At 38.5% G+C, this 6,203-nt stretch overlaps 1 pseudogene; it reads right to left on the bottom strand.

Moving 5' to 3' along the window:
* Positions 1–1,405: 1,405 nt before the first annotated feature.
* LOC109372979 (importin subunit alpha-1 pseudogene) lies at positions 1,406–2,451 on the bottom strand (annotated as a pseudogene).
* Between the last annotated feature and the right edge of the window lie 3,752 nt (positions 2,452–6,203).

Here is a 6,203-nt window from a genome sequence, read left to right as displayed (position 1 = left end):
GCAGTTCAGCGGCAGCTCAGCTCTGGTGCAGCTCACTGGCCCATGTGGGAATCGAACCAGCGATCTGTTGCTCAGAGATTGTACTCTTGAGCAAGCTCTTAACCAGCTGAGCCACTCGGCCGGCCCAGAAGTTGTTTTTTAACAGTTGTTTGGTATACTAACTTTGTATAATCAAAAATTTCAAACATAATCTAAAGTGGAGAGAACAGTTATAATGTACCCAATATCCCATCACCCAATTCAGCACTTAGACAGATGTAGCTTTTAAAGAGCTAAAACATTATTGCACACTTCTGCTATATTTGGTGTGTTTAGTTTCTGAGACTGTTTTAAATAATTATATTAAATGTCAGTAATATTTAGTGTAAACAACGTATGGTGGTGTTTCCATGCTTTGAGCCTTACTTGAATATTATACCTATTCTTTGGCAATATGTGTTTTTCACTTTACATCATATGGTTTTAGATTTATTTTTCTATGCTGTTTTGTAGACCAGCAATTTGGCTGGGCTCAGCTTTTTCTTCATCAACTGAAATGGTCTTGTATTTTTTTCCTTCATTCTGTTAATGTGGTGTATTACATTGATCGATTTTTGTATTTTGAATCATCCTTGCCTTCCAGGAATAAATCTTACTCAGTTATGGTGTATACTCCTTTTAATATTCTGCTAAATTTAGTTTGCTAGTATTTTCTTGAGGATGTTTGCGTCAATATTCATAAGGGATACTGGTCTGTGTTTTTATTTTCTTGTAGTGTCTTTGTCTGGCTTTAGTATCATGGTAATGTTGGCCTCATAGGATGAGTTAGGAAGTGTTCCCTTGTCTTTAATTTTTTTGAGTAGTTTGAGAAGGATTGGTGTTATTTCTTTAGAAAAGTTTGATAGAATTCTCCAGTGACGCCATCAGGTCCACTTTTGTCAGTTGGTTCTTGATTACTGATTCAATCTCCTTATTAATTATAGATTTATCCAGATTTTCTATTTCTTTGTGATTCAATTTTGACAGATTTTGTTTGTGCCTCTAGGAATTTGCCTGTTTCATCTAGGTTATCTTGTTTGTTGGCATACAATTGTTTATTATATTCTCTTATAATCTTGTGAATTATGTAAAGTCAGTAGTAATGTCCCCACTTTCGTTTTTTAGTTTTGTTATTTGTATCTTCTCTCTTTTTGTCACTCTAATGGTTTGTCATTTGTGTTGATTTCTTTTTTTTGGAATTTAATCTTTATTTATAGGACACTGCAAGATATGAATTTCCATGTAGAAATAGGAAACCCATTGAGAACAGAAACTTCATACAGTATGTATAGTTTGGCATTGTTCAAGTATAGTTTTGTTGTAAAAAGTGCTGCAAGAACAAACCACATTTAAAAAGAATTCTTAGAAGAGAAACAGTAAGGCAAACTTATACCAAACATGGTACCCAACAAACAACTTTATGCCACAGCTGTACAATCGAAAAGCCAAAGGTCCCAGGAGTGCCATCTTGAATTGGAACATATAGCCTTCAGAGGTGGTCTGTGGTGCAACATTTTGATTTTCCTCTACAGAGAAATACTTCTCAATAGAGTTTAATGAAGCTTTGTGCACAGACTCATTTTCATGGTTTTGTGGAGCTTCGCATTTGTTGAAGCCTCCACATTCTTCGATTATTATATTAAGTTTCTCAGTTTCACCTAGTTTCTCAGCAGCCTGAAAAATATTTGAAATGGCATCCGGAATAACCAGAATAATTTTGGTATCTTTTGCAGTTAAAACATTGTGCATGGTTCTATGATGACCCAATGAACAAGGTATACGAACAGTTCAGCTGTTGCAGCACTTGTATCGTTGGTCACAGCCCACTAAGCTTCCTTTTGTGCCTTAAATTCTGCTTGGAGAGAATGCGAATGAGGAATGGGACTAATCCATGATTCACAGCTTGCTGTTTGTGGTCCTGGCGGCCAGCCGTGGTGTTTGACACTGTCCACGTAGCTGCCTTCTGAATATTAGTTTTGGAGTTCATTTGCAGGCCAGGAGAGGTGGCAAGTGCTCCCACATGTATTACAACCTGAGTCTGTACATCTGTTCCAGTGACAATATTTCCTGTGGCTCTTAGCGCAGGAGTCACAATTGGCAATTTTGTAGCTCCTAGGGGCTTAACAAGTTGGGGCACAACTGCTGTTTTCACGACCATTTCAGTCTGTTCACTTGGACCATCAGGAAGGTAGGAAATGGCCAGCAGCTATCTGCTAATACTTCTGGCGCATCATGTGTCACCAACTTTTCTGACTGTTTTCGGTTACCTTTTTCTTGATTCAGTGTCTGCTTGATTGCTCTAAACCTTTGACTGTTTTCCAAAGTTCTGAAACTGTTGGTTTCATATTTTATGCTTCTTTTTTGATGTGTCTGTGGAGGGGGGATGAGAGCTTGGAGCCTCCTACTCTGCCATTTGCCTTTAAATTGTATCATGAAGCTCCTTTTAAGAGAAACTGGCCACTCATTGTCCCTACAGAGGGATATCCTTACACAGCTCAGGTGATTCCATCTCCTTGACCATAGTTGTTGGGACCATGCAATGTGTACCTGAGCCATAGCTTGGCTTGAACACCTTTTGTTAGTGAATTAGATGACCTCTCTTGGGAATCTGAACTGAAAAAATGAGGCACATAGTATCAGAAACAGGCTGGAAATCTGTATGTAGAGAGGTCTCATGATTTAGAAGCAGCAGCTGGGGGCCTCATGGCAGGCCAAATTTTGAGGCAGCTGATATTCAGAGAGCTACAGAGAAGCCATAAACAAGAGATCATGTGGTCTGTGACAGAAGAGATAACAGTCAATCCCCAGATTTCCTTTTGCTCCCAATGTCTTTCCAGTTCCAGTGCCTGTGTATCCTTACAACAAACTCCAGTTCTTAAGGTTCCTTGTATGATTTCCTGTTTCTCACAACCTATGGAGCTCAGTTGGAACCTGGCACCATCCTCAGAGGCCTCCATAATTATTCAGACTTTTCGGAAATGTGTGTGAGTCACCTCCCTAACATGGCTTATATTTCTCTTACATTAATAATGTAAGAAACATTAATGATGAAAGGGAAAACATCAGAGCAAATTTCTCCAATGAAACCAACTCATGGGAAAAATAGTTCAAACCATTAGATGTTACTGGATTCATTCATCCTTAAAAAATAAGCAGTTGCCCTCTGTGGTTTTTGTTTGGCCAAATTCAAAGCTCAATATACAAATTTGAACATATCTTTGGACTATGTAAATTCCTCTTTTCCTTACATTGGAATACCATAGTGGAAAGGCCCTGTATGAAAAGATAATAGATACATCTCAGGTGAGCTTTCTCCAAGAAGAGTTACGACTGTATTTACTCAAGGGAGAAATGTAGAAGTGCTCCCTCCCATGTGAAGAGAGACAACTACCTTCTAGTAGAGTAAAAGAGACAGAAGGCAAAATAGAAACTAAGTCAGACAGTTGTTCTGTTTGTTTTTTAAGCAGAAGAGGGAAATTTGCTGAGGGTAATTATACTGTCTACAAAGCCTCTGCTAGTGCTGTTATAAGAAGCTTCTAAAATGGATGAGACACCAGAACCAGTCTTCTTGCTTACAATGCTGAGTCAAAAAATAAAATACAGGGAAAATCCCTTGGGGAGATTTGAGCACTTGATTGGCTCTTGCAGAAGTGCTACTGATTGAAAAGTGGCGGGTGGCATGTTCTCATTGGGATAAATGCCTTTTGAGTCCATTGGCAGGCACCTCAGGGACCCAGCTGAAGGGACGCAAGGGGCATTTTCCTTTTTGTTATGAGAAATACAACTTTAGGTAAATGGCATGGACTATTAATAGCATTCCTCAGTCATTTTTTTCCAACTCATTTCTCTTTTTAACAAGCATAAAAATCTCACATCCTCCATTAATGTTATTTGCAATTTCTAAATAAAATGTGATTTAAACTAAATCTTTGTAATGAGATAAAGAACTTTATTTTCAAGCCAAGGACTGATCCTTTTAAAGTCACTAAGCAGGATAACAAAGTAACCAAGTTTCAAGTTGAACTTGAAAATCAATTGATCAGATTATCAATTTACTTAAGTTTCTTGAATGCCTTAAACATATTCTGTAGCCCTCATGTTTGCTTATTTATTGTGCCTCTCTCTAAACATGTAGAGGTAGAGATAGATAGAAACAGAGATATATCACATCTCTCTATATGGAGAAATATATCTATCTCTAACTCTATATCTCTCGATTTCTATTGAGAGATAGAGATAGAGAGATAGAGAGATACATAGATAGATAGAGTGAGAGAGAGAGAGTGCGAGAGCGAGCGAGCGAGCAAGCGAGAGAGAGAGAGAGAGAGAGAGAGAGAGAGAGAGTTGTTGGTAATACATTTGTGAGATAGGACTTTTACATCTAAGTAAGCTTTCATTACAGAGTTATGGATTCTGTTGTACATTGAATCATAGAGAAGATGATGTAAGTACCAGAAAAAAAAGCTATAAACAAGTACTATTGAGAAGGAACAATAACTATAAGTTGTTTATGCCAGAAAAGGCTTCTCAGCAGTGGGTTGGAGTTGTCCTGGGTCTTGACAAATGAGTAGAAATTAGATAGGGAGAGGAGAATGGGGTAAAGTTTTTCAGTCTTGTAGGATCCTGTGTTTTTTTAGAGAAATCCCTGACTCTGAAGACCCTATGCTGAAGAGCTGCTTATTTCAGTCTTAAGCTTCCAAAACTTTATTGAGATCTTTGTAAAACCCTCTCTTCAATGTCAGTTGGAAGTGATAGGAACTCATGGGAGGACACATAATTGTGTTGGGTAGGCCAATACACAACCAGTGACACATTTAAAAGAATGTGAAGAGACTGATTGCAGAGTTGATGCATAGTAAGTATTGCTCCAAAGAGGAAACACTTTTCTAGGAAACATGGAAACCAGCTTGTGGCTGAATGTGATTATCATTATAGTCTAGGTTGACTCTGGGCATCCATATTGAATTCCTGTCTTGCTATTGCATGGGAAACCAATGTAATATGTCTTTTAAGATGGCTTGCAATATCTTTGTCTCTCCGAGACATTGGGTCCTAAATAAGATGGGTAGACATTTTTTTAAAAATCTCAGTTTTTCATATATAATCACTGTTTAATATACCAAAAGAAACCAATAAGCTGTATTAATTCAGTGGGAAAAACTTGGTGAGAAGCAGGCAGTTGTAAGGACTCTTTTAAATTGAGCTTTTATTAAGAAATAAAATAGAACAAGAAAAGAGAACTGTTACCGAGGTAAAGGCATGGCGTACAGCAAGACTCTTTTTACTGTGCCTGTCAGCCACTTTGCTCTCTTCTCACCCTGCCCTGTTTTTATTTTCTTCCCCTGCTCTGAATTCAGAGCCAAGTCTGAAGGTGTTTTGAAAGCCCACCATGTGCCCTGAAGCTCTTTTCCCTGGAAATGTTACGGCACTGGCCACTTAATATTGTTTCCCTCCACTATTGTTCTCTTTGGAGCTGAGTCAAGTGTCCTATAAGTCTGTGTGGGCTCCATTTCTACCTCCATTACTCTATGGGTGTATCACTTAGCCTCTTTTCATTTTAAGGAGTTCTAACCTTGAGGTAGCAAAACAACCCTTCAGATGTTTTCTTTCTGATTTCAGTTGACTTCAACCTGATTTTGGCTATAAACTGTGATTCAAGCATCATTAGTGTTGGCCTGTTCCTTTGCTCTCCTCCTTGTCCCAGCTCTAGTCCTGGGACACCATACCATTATCTCTGTCCGTGCTAGTCCTTGCCTAAAGCATCACAGATAAAAGCATCAAAAGATAACTAATACTTTATACTTAGAATCCTTAAAACCTTTTCATGGCTCCTAAGCAGCAGTAGGGTAAAATTTATAGTCCCTGGCATGGCCAATGGGTGTTTAATATGTGATTCTAGCATAGTTTTCACATTCCAGGGTGGTGGGTAACTTGCCTATACAAGGTAATACCTCTACACCACCCTGTCTTTGCTCACACCAGAACCTCTGCCCTGAAAACCTGTTCCCTTATCTATTCCTCCAACTCAATATGTCATTTCCTGTCTGCATCACACTCCATCCCCAAATGAATTTCTTCTTATAGGTTGTTTCAGTTAAGGTAGGCCAGGTTATACTGCAGTAACAAATGGCTTAAGTTTATTTCTCATTGATGTTACATGTCCATCTCAAGTCAGCTGTGCCTGA

Source organism: Hipposideros armiger, unplaced genomic scaffold (assembly GCF_001890085.2).
Source record: "Hipposideros armiger isolate ML-2016 unplaced genomic scaffold, ASM189008v1 scaffold_682, whole genome shotgun sequence".
Taxonomy (NCBI): domain Eukaryota; kingdom Metazoa; phylum Chordata; class Mammalia; order Chiroptera; family Hipposideridae; genus Hipposideros; species Hipposideros armiger.
This window is presented reverse-complemented; position numbering and strand designations above follow the sequence as displayed.